The sequence below is a fragment of the Rattus rattus genome, chromosome 8, assembly GCF_011064425.1.
Source record: "Rattus rattus isolate New Zealand chromosome 8, Rrattus_CSIRO_v1, whole genome shotgun sequence".
NCBI classification, from domain to species: Eukaryota; Metazoa; Chordata; class Mammalia; order Rodentia; family Muridae; genus Rattus; species Rattus rattus.
In genome coordinates this window covers 52582917-52603016 of record NC_046161.1, presented here as the reverse complement: position 1 = coordinate 52603016, position 20100 = coordinate 52582917, and the positions used below count along the sequence as shown (strand labels likewise).

The window sequence follows — 20100 nt, the reverse complement described above, 5'->3', positions numbered from 1 at the left end:
CTCCTCTAGGTTGTCCTTATCCTAATTCCCCCCTCCCCATATATTAATTGTAAAGAAATAATGGGTGTCTTAGTGTTTCCATTGTTGTGAAGAGACACCGTGACCAAGGCAACTCTTATAAAGGACAGCATTTATTTGGGACTGGCTTATAGGTTCTGAAATTCAGTCCATCATCATCATGGCAGGAAGCATGGCAGCATCCAGGCAGACGTGGCACTGGAGGAGCTGAGAGTTGTTCTGAAGGCAACCAGGGGAAGACTGGCTTCTAGACAGCAAGAAGGGTCTCAAAGCCCACTCCCACAAGGACACACTTCCTCCAGCAAGGCCACACCTACTCCAACTAGGCCATACCTCATAGCAGTGCCACTCCCTGGGCCAAGCAGAGTCAAACCACCACAGTGGATCTGATGCTTCTACAGAAGCGTAGTTGTTGGAGCCTGAGAAGGAGCGTGAACTTGAGAGCACACCAGTGTCTGGTGCCTGTTCTTTAGGGTTCATTAGAGCCACTCGAGTGCTGATCTTAATCGTGCTCCAGGGAGGTAACTGGTGTTTGGATTGTGTTTGGAAAGGAGAGACCACAGGACAGAGTCTGGCTACCATTACTCCCCTGAACCCCTGAGAAGGTCTTATATTTGGTGCTTTAAGACTGTATGAACTTACTGTACGGAGTCTTTCAGTGAGTGACTGTAACAGGTATCTGAAAAGTTACAGACTCACGCCTGCGATCCTAGCATTTGGGAAGCTGGGTAACAGGGCTGCTGTGGATTTGAGGCCAGTGTGGCACCCTCTTCTGACACCTGGCCAACTCTCATGCCTTCAGCTGTTTACTCAAGACACGCCTTCTCAGGGAGGCCTCCGCTCCTGCCTCTCTATTCATGCTGCTTTATTTGTGTGTGTTTATGTGTGTATGTGTGTGTGTTTATGTGGGTGTATATGTGTGTGTCTGTGTGTGTTTGTATGTGTTTGTGTGTGTTTATGTGTGTTTATGTATGTATATGTATGTTGGTGTATGTGTATGTGTATGTGTGTGTGTTTATGTGGGTGTATGTGTATATGTGTGTGTTTGTGTGTGTTTGTGTGTGTTTATGTATGTATGTGTTGGTGTATGTGTGTTTATATGTGTGTGTATGTGTGTATGTGTTTGTATATGTGTGGTGTGCATGCCCAACCATGTTGTGTATGTAGAGGTCAGAGGACAATTTTGTGGAATCCATCCACTTTTGATCTGAGCCCCAAGCTTTTGTAGCCGGATCCTCTAACCCCTGAGCCATCTTGGTGGTCCCATAATTAGTGGTTTTAAAACAATATATTTCTCTAGCCATGGTGGCTCCTACCTGTGATCTTAGCATGTGGAAGGTTGAGGGGCAGGAGGATTGCTATGGGTTTGAGACCAGCCTGGTCTACAGAATGAAATAAGTTTATTTCAGCGTTAGAGATAATGTTCGAATTCAGTAAAATATTTTGAGCGTGAATTGAGATTTACATTTAACCAAACAAACATTTTCCATCTTAATACTTATATTTCATTTCACTGTTTTGAATTTTAAACACAGAATCTTAAATACCAAAAGGTCCCTAAAATGAGAATCTGACAGTCACTGGGCTGTCTTTGTTCACTGTGAGAACTTTCAACTGCAGGAGTGAGTAGTGAGGAGCACACGACCGGAGAGGGAGCAGTATGTGTAGAAAACAACCGGAAAGAACTTCATGGCAAGTAGCCTTGGTACAACAGCATTTTAACTGTTACTGAAACAAGTATGTGCGGCTAGGTCTGTGTGTGGGGCCAGCTGTCATCGAGAGCACAGTTTAAGGAGAAACAATAGAAACCTGATGCTTTGATGGTCACATTCGCACTGTTTAAGCCTTTGTCCTAGTTACTTTTCTATGGCAGTGATGAGACCCCATGACCAAGGGAGGTTCTATAAGAAAGGGTTTACTTGGGCTCATAGTTCCTGAAGGCTTGAGTTTGTAACAGCGGGGACATGGTGGCAGCAATGACTGGTGTGGTGGCCAGAAGCTGAGAGCCTATCTCCTGAGCTGTAAGCACAAAATAAGAGATCTAAGTGTAAGTAGGCAAGGCTTTTGAAATCTCAAAGCCTGATCCCAGTGAGTACCTCCTCCAGCAATGCTGGAGCTCCTAAACCTCCCCAGACGGTAGCACCAAGTGGGGCCCAAGTCTTCAGATGCTCTAACCTCAGGAGGACGTCTGTCCTTCAGGCCACCACAGGTTAGCAACTGCAGCAAGTGCAGCTGACCCTCGAAGTCTCTCGGTGCAACTATATGAGGATCCTTTGGGAGAGATTGGGAAAAAATTGTAAACTACAAACTTGGAAAACATTACATGGAAAAGTGTGGTATTTTGTGTACATGTTAAATATACGTAGATAATAGATGATTTCCTCATTTGCCATCATGAAATACCTGAAATCTGTAATAAACCATCACAAATGCAGGGGCCGGGGAGATGGCTCAGCAGTTAAGAGCACGCGTAGTATTCATTTAGGAGACCCGAATTCAGTTCTGAGTACCACATCAGACTGCGCAGAGGCCTGGAACTCCTGCTCCAGGGGGTCTGGCCACTGTGGGCGCACACACACGCACACGCACATGCACACATGCGCACGCATGCACATGCACGCACACACACATGTACGCACATGCACATACACACATGCACATGCACATACACGCACACATGCACGCACATGCACATGCACACACGCATACATGCACATGCACACATGCACACATACACACCCACACATATGCATGCACATGCACATACATGCACACGCACATGCAAATGCACACACACAGACACGCACACACATCCACACATTTAACTTTTTATAAAGTAAGTAAAAGCTGAGTTAAGGCGTAAGCAGACATACAGGACACCGTCCCCAGTAAAGACAAATGTAAAGAGGCAGCATGAGGTCTGAAGAGTCTACGGTGAGCTGTGCTGAGCCCTGGACTGCTGTGGCTCCACAGCCCCCTCCCGATGCTTGTGCAGTGAACCCAGACAGCATGGGCTCCACTTCACACACAGTGAGGTGCTGACGGTCTCCGTGTGAGCAGTCCATCTGACAGGAAATCGCCTAGCACAACGAAAGTGATGTGTCAGTTCCCACACATTTACACACGGGAAACACGATTTTCTCAGTAAAAAGCGATCTCTCAGGTTGTCCTACATAAACGCTATGTGTGGGTCACAGAATCCGGGTTATCAAACCATTTGTGTCACAGACGAGGCTTCTGGTCAACCTAGGCTGGTGGCAGTTAAGTTTGAAGTCACAAGAAGAGTTTAATCGTCAGCCAAGAGCAGGACTCAGAGAGGCCTGAGCAGCTCCCTACCAGCGCAGTCACCTTCAGCTCTCCGGAAATGGAGTAGCTGCCCCCGGCAGGGCCACACCCAGCCTGGCTCTGTATGCAGAGCAAGAAGCAGCAGCTTCCCATCTGCCCATCTTCTCATCTCCAGAGATGAGCAGGCCACAGGGCATGGTAAAGTGGCTCCATGATTGGATCCCCTGAAATTAGAGTAACAGGTGATTGTGAGCCACCGTGTGAATGCTGGGAACCTAACCTCGGAAGAATACCGAGGAAGGGGCATCTGTCCCCGGGTGCCGTGAAGAGTGGCCCAGGAGAACCCTTACAGCACAGGAGATGGATGGGCTGGAGTTGGATTTTGCTGAGGAGGAGAAAGGGATGGAAACAGCAAACGAGGCAGGCTCTAGCAGAGCTCTGGCTCATGATACCAACTTGCACCAGGCCATGACCGATGCCGATGTCATCTGTCCATGCTACAGGGTCTTCTAGACAGTTGCCAGCAGGATTGTCAGCTGTGGAGAAAGAAGAGGGACCCTGCACTTTCAGGGTCAGGCCAACAACTTGACCCTTCTTTAGGTAAAATCCCCACCTGGCCAGTTGTCCAGCCCCTGGAGTGTTGGTCACAGTATCGCAAGTCCCTTGGGCAGGCCACTGGGGGAGGCTGCGGACAAGCACCATATAGGGTGTGGCAGTTGTTAGAGCAAGTGCTCTCCAGGGGCACTCGTCACCACAAAGGGACAGGCCCAGGGGACAGCAGTAAGGAGGATAAAGAATGTGCAGGCGGCAGAAGGCACCGCTGGCTGATTCCCCTTATTCCTCAGAGGCTCCCAGCGTTTAGGACTTAGACCAAAAAAGGATGCATTTTATCACTAACATGGGTAAAAATTAGAGACGCGTAGTAATAAAAGGCATGTAGGTTGCTCAGTCTGAGTGTTTATCCATTCCACGTCTCCAGCTAACTCTTCACTTACCTGTTGGTCCCCTTCCTGTACAGGTCTGTGAGGGCCAGACGTTTGCTTTGCTCGTGATGTTCCCCGTCTTGAACAATGCCTGGTATCTAATGTGTTTGCAGCAGTAGTCAATATTCAGTGAATGAACGAAGCTCAAGGTCAGGGCCTTTCCTGGTTTGGTTTTTCTTTTCTTTTCCTGTCAGTTGTAAGAAGGGTCTGCATGTGGTGGGTCCATGCTAATGTTACATGCTTGGATGGGGGCCAGAGAGATGGTTCTGCCATTAAGAGTATCTACAGCTCTTGCAGAGGACCGAGGTTAGGTTCCCAGCATTCACACGGTGGCTCACAATCACCTGTTACTCTAATTTCAGGGGATCCAACACTCTCTTCTGACCACCATCGAATCATGCACACATGTGCACACATTATCACTCATGGCCACACACACACAAAATAAATATTTTAAACATTTTAAATGCTCAATAGATGTTCTCTGTGCTTTAGACTATTACATGTCTATGTGAATTTTAGAATTAGTGGAATTAATTAGGGACTAATATTTTGAATTTTCATTAGTTATTATCATGTGCTGTGTGTGAATATGTGTGAGAGGGCCGTTTCGTGCATACCGTACCCGGTGAATAGAGGACCGAGAACAATTCTGGGGAGGAGTCGGTTCCCTCTTCCCCCTTTACGTGGGTTCTGGGCTCCACTCAGGTTTTCAGACGTGTGCTTTCTCGTGCTGAACCATTTCACGGGCTCGGAATTTTGATTTGGATCGGCTGGAAGGTTCGAGAAGACTGGTCTTGGTTTCCTTTTGTGGCTGTACCACGAGTTTGATGGCCTAACGCAGCACCCTCTAGCTTAGAGTTCTGCGGGTCAGAAATCTACAGTGATATTTTACGGAGCTAAGTTAATGTGAGGAAGACTGAAGGGATCCGCACTGTGCCAGCACTCTCCACCTGGCCTTCCCCTCAGCCCCCACAGTTACATTTCTTTCTCTGGCTGGCTCCCTCCTTCGCTCAATGACACGCATGATTACACTGGGCCCACTTGGATAATCCAGGATAATCTCCCTATCTCAAGGTACTTGATCACATTAGCGAAGTCGCTTTTGGTGTGTAAGATAACACTCACAGGTTCTAGGCATTAGGACATGAACACCGTTAGCTTAGCCGCCTACCAGCATTTTAATAATACTAAATCTCCCTGACCCTAAGCAAAGCTCTCCCCATGGATTAATGATTTAAGTTTATCTCAACTGGTAACATGACATTCTTTCACACATTTCATCATGTATTCCTAAGTAGTTTATCCTTTTGATGATATTATAAATTTCAGTGCTTTTAAAGCCAAGTTTCAGTTTCTTACTAGTCTGTCACTTACTTTCCTTCTTTCTGTGAGCAAAAGGTAACCAATTCAGAAGATAGAGGGTTTGTTGTGGTTACACATCAAGGGCAGGGAGGGCATGCTGGTCAGTCGTGTCCACAGTGAGGAACCAAAGAACAGACAGAAATGGGTCTGGGCTGTTAGACCTCAGACCTGTCCCCAGTGACCTGTCCCTTCCACCATTACCAGTTGGAGACCAGATATTCAAATAATTGTATCTATGGGAGACAGCTTACATCCAAACAACAGCACCTGGTGTATATAAACACAATTTGTCTTCCTGTGTTACCTTGTAAATGCAGCTGTTCAGAACTCACTTATTCTAGTCAAGTCAATTGGATCATCAGCATAGAACATCATTGCCTATAATTAAATGTGGTTTTAATTCTTCCTTTACATCTGAGTGCTCTTTGTTTCTTGTCTCTTCAGAGTTCTTGCAACAACTCAGTAAAGAATATTGGCTGATGCAAAGAGGGGACTGCTTGTCGTGTTTCTTGGGAGATGCTTGCCACCAGGAAGTGTCACATCAACTGTCAGTTTCACACAGATGCCTGTCATCTGGAAAGTTCCATCTAGTTTTTGGCTTTCTGGATTTTAGAAGCAGAAACAGGTGGTGGGGTTTGTTCTGTGCTTTTCACATGCCTTGCTTATTGACCACACAGCTTCTTGGCACGTTAGCTTGGGGCATGATTAGGAGTTCGAAATACCTCGTTTCCCTTTTAGATTGTTACCTGTTCATATGTTATTTAGAAATACTATTTAGTTTTAAAATGTTTGAGCAATTTTTCAGCACCATGTTGCTGGTTTGTTTGTTTTTTGTTGTTGTTGTTTGTTTGTTTGTTTTACTTAATTGCACTCAGAGAATATTCTTTGATTTACTTGGACATGTGTCCATTCAGTGGGATAAAGTGTGGTGCTTTGGTAACTGCATGATATAGCCAATCAGTGTATTTAGCATATCCAAGCAAATGTTTATCCATTCTTTTCCGTGAGAACAATTTAAATCCTCTCTTGTAGATGTATTAAGTCTTTTTCAATATAATCAATATCAGCTGTAGTCACTTTGTCCTTGCCGGTCTTGCTGGGAGTTGAACCCAGGACCTTGCAAATGCTAGGTCCACCACTGAGCTGTATCCCCACGAACTTTGTTCTTTTTGAGGTTGGCTGGTGTCTGGTTTTCTTTGTCCGTTCATCTGCTGGTGAAGGGGGCTACCATGAAGAGAGCTGCAGAACAGGAGAGGACATCTCTTTGACAAAATTGATTTTTGGGTGTGTGCCCAGTGTGGGTTCGCTGGGTCATGAATGGGGTTCATATCTTAGTTCTTTGAGGAATGTGCACACTTTCACACTTGTACCAAAGGTCGTGAGTCCCCTCTCCTCATCTCTGTCAGTTCTGTTCTTCTGATGATAGCCGCTCTTTGCTGACTCCTCAGGCGGTAGTGACTTGATTTCTCTGGCAATCAAGGACGTTGAGGACTTCATGGACCTGTTTGACGTGTGCATCTTTTGAGAAGTGTTTATCCAGGCCTTCTGTCCACTTTTATATTGTGTTGATTGTTCTGTGTCTGCTGATGAATTGCCTGAATTCCTTGTGTGCTCTGGAAAACTGACTCCTGGTCAGACATGTAGTTTGCTGATATTTCCCTTCCTTCCGTAGGCTATGGTTGACTTTTCTGTGCAGTCACTCGTAGTACTGCATAATTGCGTTTGCCTGGTTCTGCTTTTGTTATCTGTGCTTTTATGTTGTTATTCTAAAACTCTTTGTTCTCTTTGTGTGTGTGTGTGTGTGTGTGTGTGTGTGTGTGTGTGTGTGTGTGTGTGTGTGTGTGTGTGTGTGCCTAGTGTTAAAGTGACTAAGCTCAGACTAGGCTGGCAGTCTGCAAGCCCCAGCAATTCTCTTGTTTTCAACCCCTCTATCCAGCATGGGGATTCTAGTTGTGTGCCCAGCCATGCCTGGCTTTTATGTGGGATCTAGGGATTTGAACCCAGGTCCTCATGCCTGCATAGGAAATGCTTTTATCCACTGAACCATCTTCTCAGCCCCATAGAACATTCTTATGTTTTCCCCCCAATAGTTTGATAGATGTTGGTGTTATATTTAAGACTTTAATCTATTTTGCATTTCTTCTTTTGTTTAATAAGGTTTTGTTTCTCCAAAGGTATAGTTGGCTAGACGTATTAATATGTCCTTCCTGGCAGCGAGGGCATCTCTAACACGATGGATAGTGAGTACTAACTTTCTACTGAAGAGTCTATCCCTTCTGTACTGAGTGCTGTTGATAGTGCAGTCAAACCTGTTGACGTGTAGGCTTCTCTCTGTGTTCTTGTGTTTTTCCCTTGGCCCTTGTGTATGTTTTGGTGCTGCCGTGCTGTTTATGGGTTTGTTTTCGGTTTTGGTTTGACTTTTTTTTTTGTTTTGTTTTGTTTTTTAAATTTGAAATGCTTTTTTTTTTTTTTTTTTTTTTATTAACTTGAGTATTTCTTATGTACATTTCGAAAGTGTTATTCCTTTCCGGTTTCGAAGGCAAACATCCCCTCCTCCCCCCCCTTCCTTATGGGTGTTCCCCTCCCCACCCTCCCCCATTGCTGCCCTCCCCCCGACAGTCTAGTTCACTGTGGGTTCAGTCTTAGCAGGACCCAGGGCTTCCCCTTCCACTGGTGCCCTTACTAGGATATTCATTGCTACCTATGAGGTCAGAGTCCAGGGTCAGTCCATGTATAGTCTTTAGGTAGTGGCTTAGTCCCTGGAAGCTCTGGTTGCTTGGTATTGTTGTACATATGGGGTCTCAAGCCCTTCAAGCTCTTCCAGTTCTTTCTCTGATTCCTTCAACGGGGTCCCGTTCTCAGTTCAGTGGTTTGCTGCTGGCATTCGCCTCTGTATTTGCTGTATTCTGGCTGTGTCTCTCAGGATCGATCTACATCCGGCTCCTGTCGGTCTGCACTTCTTTGCTTCATCCATCTTGTCTAATTGGGTGGCTGTATATGTATGGGCCACATGTGGGGCAGGCTCTGAATGGGTGTTCCTTCAGTCTCTGTTTTAATCTTTGCCTCTCTCTTCCCTGCCAAGGGTATTCTTGTTCCCCTTTTAAAGAAGGAGTGAAGCCTTCACATTTTGATCATCCGTCTTGAGTTTCATTTGTTCTATGCATCTAGCGTAATTCAAGCATTTGGGCTAATAGCCACTTATCAATGAGTGCATACCATGTATGTCTTTCTGTGATTGGGTTAGCTCACTCAGGATGATATTTTCCAGTTCCAACCATTTGCCTACGAATTTCATAAAGTCATTGTTTTTGATAGATGAGTAATATTCCATTGTGTAGATGTACCACATTTTCTGTATCCATTCCTCTGTTGAAGGGCATCTGGGTTCTTTCCAGCTTCTGGCTATTATAAATAAGGCTGCAATGAATATAGTGGAGCACGTGTCTTTTTTATATGTTGGGGCATCTTTTGGGTATATGCCCAAGAGAGGTATAGCTGGATCCTCAGGCAGTTCAATGTCCAATTTTCTGAGGAACCTCCAGACTGATTTCCAGAATGGTTGTACCAGTCTGCAATCCCACCAACAATGGAGGAGTGTTCCTCTTTCTCCGCATCCTTGCCAGCATTTGCTGTCACCTGAGTTTTTGATCTTAGCCATTCTCACTGGTGTGAAGTGAAATCTCAGGGTTGTTTTGATTTGCATTTCCCTGATGACTAAAGATGTTGAACATTTCTTTAGGTGTTTCTCAGCCATTCGGCATTCCTCAGCTGTGAATTCTTTGTTTAGCTCTGAACCCCATTTTTTAATAGGGTTATTTGTCTCCCTGCGGTCTAACTTTTGAGTTCTTTGTATATTTTGGATATAAGGCCTCTATCTGTTGTAGGATTGGTAAAGATCTTTTCCCAATCTGTTGGTTGCCGTTTTGTCCTGCCCACAGTGTCCTTTGCCTTACAGAAGCTTTGTAGTTTTATGAGATCCCATTTGTCGATTCTTGATCTTAGAGCATAAGCCATTGGTGTTTTGTTCAGGAAATTTTTCCAGTGCCCATGTGTTCCAGATGCTTCCCTAGTTTTTTTCTATTAGTTTGAGGTGTCTGGTTTGATGTGGAGGTCCTTGATCCACTTGGACTTAAGCTTTGTACAGGGTGATAAGCATGGATCGATCTGCATTCTTCTACATGTTGACCTCCAGTTGAACCAGCACCATTTGCTGAAAATGCTATCTTTTTTTCCATTGGATGGTTTTGGCTCCTTTGTCAAAATCAAGTGCCCATAGGTGTGTGGGTTCATTTCTGGGTCTTCAATTCTATTCCATTGGTCTATCTGTCTGTCTCTGTACCAGTACCATGCAGTTTTTATCACTATTGCTCTGTAATACTGCTTGAGTTCAGGGATAGCGATTCCCCTGAAGTCCTTTTTTATTGTTGAGGATAGTTTTAGCTATCCTGGGTTTTTGTTATTCAGATGAATTTGCAAATTGTTCTGTCTAACTCTTTGAAGAATTGGATTGGTATTTTGATGGGGATTGCATTGAATCTGTAGATCGCTTTTTTAGTAAAATGGCCATTTTACTATATTAATCCTGCCAATCCATGAGCATGGGAGATCTTTCCATCTTCTGAGGTCTTTTCAATTTCTTTCTTCAGAGTCTTGAAGTTCTTGTTGTACAAATCTTTTACTTGCTTGGTTAAAGTCACAATTTGAGGTACTTTATATTATTTGGGTCTATTATGAAGGTGTCGTTTCCTAATTTCTTTCTCGGCTTGTTTCTCTTTTTGTAGAGGAAGGCTACTGATTTATTTGAGTTAATTTTATACCCAGCCACTTTGCTGAAGTTGTTTATCAGCTTTAGTAGTTCTCTGGTGGAACTTTTGGGATCACTTAAATATACTATCATATCATCTGCAAATAGTGATATTTTGACTTCTTCTTTTCCAAATTGTATCCCCTTGACCTCCTTTTGTTGTCTGATTGCTCTGGCTAGAACTTCAAGAACTATATTGAATAAGTAGGGAGAGAGTGGGCAGCCTTGTCTAGTCCCTGATTTTAGTGGGATTGCTTCAAGTTTGTCTCCATTTAGTTTAATGTTAGCCACTGATTTGCTGTATATGGCTTTTACTATGTTTAGGTATGGTCCTTGGATTCCTATTCTTTCCAGGACTTTTATCATGAAGGGGTGTTGAATTTTGTCAAATGCTTTCTCAGCATCTAATGAAATGATCATGTGGTTTTGTTCTTTCAGTTTGTTTATATAATGGATCACGTTGATGGTTTTCCTCAGATATTAAACCATCCCCTGCATGCCTGGGATGAAACCCTACTTGATCATGGTGGATGATTGTTTTGATGTGCTCTTGGATTGGTTTGCCAGAATTTTGTTGAGTATTTTTAAGCGTCGATGTTCATAAGGGAAATTGGTCTGAAGTTCTCTTTTTTTGTTGGGTCTTTGTGTGGTTTAGGTATAAGAGTAATTGTGGCTTCATAGAAGGAGTTCGGTAGTGCTCCATCTGTTTCAATTTTGTGGAATAGTTTGGATAATATTGGTATGAGGTCTTCTATGAAGGTCTGATAGAATTCTGCACTAAACCCGTCTGGACCTGGGCTCTTTTTGGTTGGGAGACCTTTAATGACTGCTTCTATTTCCTTAGGAGTTATGGGGGTGTTTAACTGGTTTATCTGTTCCTGATTTAACTTCGGTACCTGGTATCTGTCTAGGAAATTGTCCATTTCCTGCAGATTTTCAAGTTTTGTTGAATATAGGCTTTTATAGTAAGATCTGATGATTTTTGAATTTCCTCTGAATCTGTAGTTATGGGTTTGACTTTTTTTTAAATGTGGATCTCATTGTGTCTGTAGGTCGTTTGGGTAGCATGGACATTTAGACAACATTAATGCTACCAGCGCACAACCATGCAATGCCTTTGTGTTCTTTTGTGCGTCTTCAGTTTCCGATCATCATGGTTCATAGTTCTCAGTGTGGGACTCGTTCATCTCCTTCTTTAAACGCATTCCCAAATATTTTTTTCTGGTTATTTGAATGAATTGTTTTCTATATTAATTTGTCGTTAATGTACAGAAATATCACTAATTTTTTTCTGAGCTACTGTGCTTATTAGTTCTAACAGTTTGGGTGGAGTCTGAATTTATAAAAACATATTCTATGGCCCAGAATATGGTTTGTCTTGGTAAATGTTCTGTATGTTCTTAAGGAATGTATTTTGTGCTGATGTTGGGTGGGTCACTGTGTGAATGTCAGGCAGGCCATGCTGGTAGGGACATCTTCCAGTCTGCTATGTACTTGTGATTTCTATGGACTTGTTTGATCAGGTATTGAAAGTAGGGTATTGAAATAAGGCTATAATTATAGACTTCTATATTTCTTTCTTATTGTTTCATGCATTTTAGTTGTTATTAGAAGCATAGAAATTTAGGGTGATTAATTGACCACTTACCAATATGAAACGATCATATATATATGTATATATACATAATATATATATATACGTAATATATATATATCTTCTTATATTATTGTAACCATGGCCACTTTCTTGTGCTAGCATCAGTATAAGATCTCATCATCAACCCTCCTCTCTTCAGAGCTCAGGGATCAGAAAAAGAGGTAGAAAAACTGTAAGAGCAGAGGTTATGGTTAAGGAAACAGTGTCTTCCAGACACAGCAGGACTGGTGCACATGTGAACTCGCAGGCTGTGGCAGCGTACACAAAACCTGCAGAGGGGCAAGCCAGGTAAAGTCCCCTCACTGAGAGAGAGAGAAGTGGCCATGGGATCCCACCCTTTCTCAAGACGCTCTCTGCAGTTGGTACTGACTGGTAAAGGGAAAGTCACTTTGCTCCAATGGAGCCTCACTGTGTCTGTCAGCCATGTACAGTGGGCAGGGCTCAGACCCAGGGTTTGTTGGCCAACACAAAACAAATTCAATGCTATTTGTGTAGACTTTTTGTTTCATTTTGCTTTGTTTTGAAAAAACACCTTTTTTGTCTTCTTGGTTTGTGCTGAATAGTTTTAGGTCAACTTGACACAAGCTAAGGTCATCTGAGAGGAGCGAACCTCAAATGAGAAAATGTCTCTGTAAGATTGGGCTGGAGGCAAGCCTGTAGGGATTTTTTAAAATTGGTGATTGATGGTGAGGTTCCAGCCCATTGTGGGTGGTGTAACTCCTGGCCTCTATGAGAAAGCAGAGCAAGCCATGAGGAACAACCCAGTAAGCAGCACTCCTCCGTGGCTTCTGAATTGGCTCCTGCTCTGTTTGAGATACTGTCCTGACTTTCTTGACAATGGACAGCCGATGTGGAAGTGTAAGCTGAATTAACCCTTTCCTCCCCCAGGTTGATTTGGTTATGGTGTTTCATCACAGCGAAAGTAACCCTAACTGAGATCATTTGGTACCAGGATCATGTGACAGACCTAACCACGTTGTTTTGGGAGGATTGTGGTAGGACTTTGGAACTTTGGGCTGGAATTAATGTGCAAAGTTTGATGAGATTAACAGTAATGTGTTTGTGTGTCAAGTTGACAAGGGGCCAGTGGTACTGAGTAGTTTATGTCATCTTGACACAGGCTAAGGTCATGTGAGAGGCGGGAACCTCAATTGAGAAACAGCCTCCGTTAGATCAGGCTGGAGGCAAGCCTGTAAGGCATTTTCTTAATTAGTCACTTAATGCAGCCACTGTGAGTTTTTTCAACCCTAAGCTGATGGTCCTTGGTTCTATAAGAAAGCAAGCCGAGAAAACCATGGGCAGCAAGCAGCACTCCTCCATGGCTTCTGTATCATCTCCTGCCTTCGGGTTCCTGCCTAACTTCTTTAATGATGAACAGTGACGTAGAACTCTAAGCCAGATAAATCCTTTCCTCTCCAAGTTGCTTTTGGTCATGGTGTTTCATCACAGGAATGGTATCCCTAAGACATGGTTTTATGCTTGTTTGATTTTTGTTTTTGTGTTTCTTGTTTGATTTTTGAAAGAGAGACAGCATAAAGAGCATAAAGTTGGGTGGTTAGGAAGATGGGAGTAATTTGGGAGGAAATGAAGGGGAAGAAAACATAATCAAAATATATTGTATGAAAAAAAGTGTTTTGTTGGTGGTGATAGTGGTGGGTTTTGCTTGTTTGTTTTTTCAAGACAGTGTTTCTCTGTGTGGACCTGGCTGTCCTGAAGCTTGCTCTGTAGACCAGGCTGTCCTTGAACTCAAGAGATTCACCTGTCTCTGACTCCTGAGTGCTGGGATTAAAAGTGTGTGTTACTCTCCCCCAATCTGTCTGTCTGTCTATCTGTCTCTGTGCCTGTCTCTCTCTCTCTCTCTCTCTCTCTCTCTCTCACACACACACACACACACACACACACACACACACACACACACACACACACACACACACCCCCACGGCTGAAAAAGGTGTTTTCAATACAACTAACAGCTTGTGTCATTAATTGGGATGTTTGAACCATTTACATTTATTGTTGTTATCGACAGGATTAAGTTTGTCATTCGCTATTTGTTGTGTATTCATTTGGCCCATCTGTTCCTTTTTGTGTTTTGTTTGTTTGCTTGTTTTTGGAGACAGGATCGTACTGAATAGCCCTGGTTAGTCCCAAATTAAGTGTGTAGTTTAAGCTGTCTTTAGACACAGAGATCTGCCTGGCTGCCTCTCAAGAGCTGGATTAGAGACATGCACCACTACTCTTGGCTTAAATTTAAAATTTATTTATTTCAAACTTTTTTTTCCAGTGGTAGCACATACTTTTAATCCCAGTACCCAGGAGTCAGAGGCAGGAGGATCTCTGTGAGTTTGAGACCAGCTTGGTATACAGATCAAGTTCCAGGACAACCATGGCTACACATAGGAAAAGCCGGTCTCAAAAAAAAAAAAAAATCAAACCAAAATATATGACACTCACAAAGAATGAATAAAAAGTTGAGAGAGAGACAGTGAGAGAGAGACCAACCGATCTCCAATCTGTGTTGCCTATATTCTCACTGGAGCATGGTCAAACTCCCAATGGTCAGCCCCTTAAAGCTGAGTCCTTCCCCACCTGCACCCCTACAAGAAGCTATCATTTGTGGGAGGAGAGCTACACTTTAGCATCTTTATCACAACTTTTCTTCCTTCCTTCCTTCCTTCCTTCCTTCCTTCATTGAACATCTGGATTTCAGCCCTGCCCCTCAGTCTGTCCCTCATGTAGCTTCTTCCCCCTTTCTTCTCTCCCCCACCCCCATACCAGCCCACCCTGGCACATTAAGACACTGAAAAGAAAACACAAACTGAGGCAATCCTGGAGATGGAAATCCTAGGAAAGAGAACAGGATCTTCAGATGCAAGCATCACCAATAGCATACCAGAGGTGGAAGAGAGACTCTCGGGCATAGAAGATACCATAGAAGAAATTGATCGGTCAAAGAAAATGCTAAATTTATCACAATTTTTTTAAGAGTTCTCTTTGGTGGCTTTCTGGCTAGACTTAATACTTTTGGGGGGTAGAGGTTGTCACAGAAGCCTTCAAAGTCTCACTTAACTGTGAGTCAGCGGAAGCTCAGATCATGGACTTCCACATGGATTCTGGCAAGAGCACAGACCGCAGGACATGCAGATGGTCTCTGGCCTCAGCACATGCCATGACCTCAGCTCAGAGAGCTCAAACCTGTGGTGGTAGCTTCTCCCTGCAGGGCGGGCAGCACAGGCTGCAGTGACAGTAATTCCATCCTGAGGGCAGATTGGCTTGCCTAGGACCCGCCCAGTTCAGTAATAACATCTGGTTCTGCAGGAGCCGCTCCTCAACACAGCCCAGCATCTCACAGATGGAGTATGTTCGGGGTGGGTCAACTCAAAGTGCTGGATCTGGGCTCAGATGGCAGCCGAGTTGGTCAGCCCATGGCATCTGCCTACACGGGCCTCCAGCCAGGCATCCAAACTTTGTTTTAATTATATTTATTTAAGTGCTTGCTTGGAGTTGAGGCACTGGGGAGGTTGTGGAGGTCAGGGAACACCTTACAGGAGTCAGTTCAGAGCATTGAACTTGGATGGCTTCAGTCTTGGCCACCAGTGCCTTTACCTACAGAGCCATCCCACCGTCTCCCTTTTTCTGTTTATCCTTCCTTCATTTGGACCGAGGATTATTTGTAACGTCAGTTATGAACTTTTAATGATATGTGGGTAAGAAATTCCTATATAATCACCCAGGTGATTGCTGTTTCCAGTTCTACTCTCCTCCGTAGAGATCTTAGTTTTCATCTGATCTCATTGTTCTGTCTGAAGGACAGCTTTTTAATTTTTTCCCCCTAGTATAGTTTTCTTAATGATGAATTCCTTCTGAAAAAGCCTTTGTTTCCTTTGAAAATGGTGCATTTTAATATGGTGCCTTCATTGGAATTTCAAACTCATTTATCCAGTTAAAATATGGTGTGTGTGTGTGTGTGTGTATATATATATATATATATATATATATACATTTAGTCAGGCACTACCTGAGACCTTAGGATATATAGGATAAGTTGCAATGATCCATCTCAGTCTTTTTGGAGATTAAAATATGCTCCCAGTAGGCAACTAACAGTAAGTAACAATAGAGTATGGGGCAAGTCAGTAAGAGCTGTGGAAAAAAAATAAAGCTGGGGTGGGAATGGGGTGGACTTGGGAGGGGGGAGCCCAAAGGTTTACCGAAGTAGTGATCCAGAGAAGAGAGTGGTGCAGGAATCCACAAGAGATTCCCAGCTAGCACAGCACTGAAAACACGGAGGGCTATAAGCCTAAGTGTGCCCAGCAGGTGCAGAGGAGGAAGCCACAAGGCGCCCACATGGGTCAGAGAGCAGACAGAAGAGCAGAGAGGCCGTGAGACTTTGGAATGGGGGAGTCACTGAAGGGCTCTGAGCTAGAAATGTCAGGATTTGACTTACATGTTTACAGATCGCTCTGGCTACTTTATTGGATGGAAATAAACTGTCTTGGAGAAGGGAGCCGGAACAGAAGGGAAGCCAGTCAGGAGGCTATAATGGCAGCCCTGCTGGTGATGATAAGGATAAGAACAAGCGACCAGACCGGAGGAGAATTGTCTGCTTCCGTACATTTTGACACAAAGGATTCGCTGATGGATTGGATTTGGATAGTGCAAAAGGGGAGGTGGATGATTCTGTGTTTTTCCCCCTAAAGAACTGAAGGATAATTTATTTTATGAGGCAGGAAACTGGCAGTCAGGGTGAATCAGTGCAGAAGGTTAAGGAGCTCAACTTTTGGACCGTTAGATTTGAGATGTCTGTGACACTTGTATATAAAGATGCTGTTTGAGCAATTGTAGGCAACAAGATGGGAGGCAGAGAAAGTCCAGTTTCCTACAGGTCTATAGTCATAACTCAGTAGTTTATAAGGAAGTAGCATCTTTAACATGAGGATCCCAAGACTAACCAGAGTATTCATAATGGTGTTGTAGCTTTAATTTTTTCAAATCCTATTTTTAGTGGTGGTTCTTAAACGCTTTAACCTCCCTTTTAGTCTGCCACCTCCGCCAGAGGTAGTGGAAGAGAAAGGATATGGGGTTGGGGTGTGGGGGGCGGACCTGTTTAGAAAGGTTCTTTGGAGCAACTCCCGTCTGTGTTGTCCGGAAATCAGCAGCTCAGTTCCCAGGTCAGCTGCGGCAGCTCCATCCATTCCCCAAACACTCCACAGATACACACGCCGGCAGTCCAGTTCGGGAGTCAGGATAGCAGAAAGGAGTCGGCAGCAGTGGCACTACCTAGCAGAGACAGCCATGACTCAGCCTCGGCACAAGCCAGCAGGAGGTACCAGGAGGAATCCAGGAGAAGTTCTCAGCTGTGCCTCTCAAGGAAGCGAAGATCAGAGAAGACACGAGACCCACAAGTGTTGCACAGTTAGCTCTATAAGCAAGCCTAGCTCAGCCCCCACCACTGTCCGTGGAGTCCTATTTATACCCTCCATACATCACGTGTCCTCCGTGGGTCTCACCTCAGCACATGCATTTGTCTCAGGTGACATCACTCTGCCAATCAGCCGGAGTCAGTGGAAGCAGCAAGAAACTGCAGCATTCCACCAACTTTTGGTGCGTTTCTTTCTACGGAGTCCCAACAAATACTGCTCGATGCCAATGTATGGTGGGCCAATACATGTGTGTGGTTAGCAAAGAATTCTTCCTCAAGTGTCCTTTCATGGGCTTGCTTTAGCAGAACCATCCTTTTACCTGTGTCTGCTTCAGCTAGACATTCCTTCACATGTTTGCCCCAGCAAAACACCATCCAACACAACCTTCCAAAGAACCCTTAAGTTTCCACTTAACAGTGTACTTTGCACCAAAACTATATTTAGGGGGAAAGTCCCTAACAGAAATGAAAAAGAATGGTATAGTTGTTGAGTGATATTCTAACCCATTTCCCTGTGTGCACACGCAGCAACATTGCTGAAGCCAAATGTAAGACTTTTGTATATTGGAGCTTAAGAGATGGCTTAGTGGTTAAGAGGACTATACTGGCTGGGTTTGTGTGTCAACTTGACACAAGCTGGGTTATCACAGAAAAAGGAGCCTCAGTTGTGGAAATGCCTCCATGAGACCCAGCTGTAAGGCATTTTCTCAATTAGTGATCAAGGGGGAGGACCCAGCCCATTGTGGGTGGTGCCGTCCCTGGGCTGGTGGTCCTGGGTTCTTTGAGAGAGCAGGCTGAGCAAGCCAGGGGAAGCAAGCCAGTAAGTAACATCCCTCCGTGTCCTCTGCATCAGCTCCTGCTTCCTGCCCTGCTTGAGTTCCAGTCCTGACTTTCTTTGGTGATGAACAGCAACATGGAAGTGTAAGCTGAATAAACCCCCTCCTCCCCAACTTGTTTTTTGGCCATAATGTTTGTGCAGGAATAGAAACCCTGACTGAGATAAGGACTTATTACTCTTCCAAAGGCCCCCAACTCCACATCAGGGGGCACATAACTGCCCGCCACTCCACCTCCGGGGGATTCTGTGGGAATCCAAACAGATGTGTGGATATCCATAGACGCATACACATATACATAACTTTTTATTACTGTTTTGTTAGAAGTCATGTATGGTAGTGCATGTCTTTAATCCCAGCACCCAGCAGAGGCAGGCGGCTCTGTCAGCCCAAGGCCAGTCTGCTCTACAGAGCCAGGATAGGCAGGCACACATAGTGAGACCCAGTCTCACAGACAGACAAACAAACCGGTTGGTGGAAGTCAGGATGGAGATTATTTTAGGAAGGATATAAGCTGTGCATTTATATTTTAGATGCTCTGGGGCTGCAGAGATAACTCAGTCGTTTTTCCTGGGGATCCAGGTTGCTTTTCCCAAGGACCTGGATTTGAGGTCCAGTACCCACATGGCAGTTTACAGTTATCCCTAACTCAGGCTCCAGGGTATCTGGTACCTTTCTGTAGCCTCCATGGACAACGGACACACAGTGTTGTACAGACGTGCATACAGCGATATGCATAAAATAAAAACATTCGAAGTTACATTGTTATGTTAAAGTTTTGTCGTCCACATGTATTGTCTGGACTGCAGTTTTGAAAGCTGTGCTGTATTTCGGAGTGGCCATAAGGCATACAAGATTGTTCATGTAAACTGTGGGAGGCATGTTCCGTAAATACCCAGGGCCCAGTGTGGGGAAAGTAGCGAATGAAGGAACTGGGGCAGGGCTTATCCTCTTGACATCTGCAGTGTTGGCTTTTGAAGTTTGGAAATTAAAATTCAAGAAATTGTGAGTTTATTATATAACTAAAATTCTGAAGTCCACATAAGAAACCGTAAGGTAGAGATTATAGAAAGATTCCTAGCTGGAGTTACTTGTATGTTAATTATTTAAACTTCAAACAGTAAAGTTTGCTATGTAAGGCTGTTTACCTTACAGTGTTATTTGTTTTGTTTTCTTCTTTTAATCATTCAGTCCCTTGAGACCTGTTTCTCTCCTTTAGATGTGTGTGGTCATGTCTTCCCCGACATTTTCATTTAAGTGCCTCAGTTTCTCCCTATAACTCACCAGTCTGGAAAAGTATATCCTGTAAATCTAACAAAATAAAATACCATGGAGATAAACCCAGAGCCTTCTATTTAGGCTCAAGATGAAGAAATGGAAAATAAAGTGGTGAGTTTCAGGACATCTTATTGATTTCAGATCAAACTCTTCAGTGGAACTACCTCAAAAAGGTTACTGTAGGCTGGAAGGCCGCAGGCCCCAAGGGATGGCTGGGTCCTGCCCAGAGGCCTGGGACATGCTGTACACACATGCTGCACACTGGGGCACCTGCACTGAGGAGCATTGGCACAGTGGGGGCAGGAAGGGAGGCTGCAACTTTGTGGGGTGAGGAAGGTGAATTGCTCTGCTAAAGAAAAGAGGGCACTGAGGTCTCACAGTGACTCTGGGAAGGATCGTCTTCATCATAGAGAAAGGAAATTTAGACCCTTAGAAGAGATGACTCGTTAAAA

General features: G+C 44.2%; 1 protein-coding gene across 3 annotated transcripts in view; it reads left to right on the top strand.

Moving 5' to 3' along the window:
- Window positions 1-20100, top strand: part of Rec114 (REC114 meiotic recombination protein) — a 92007-nt gene that overhangs the window by 9099 nt on the left and 62808 nt on the right. The window lies entirely within an intron of this gene.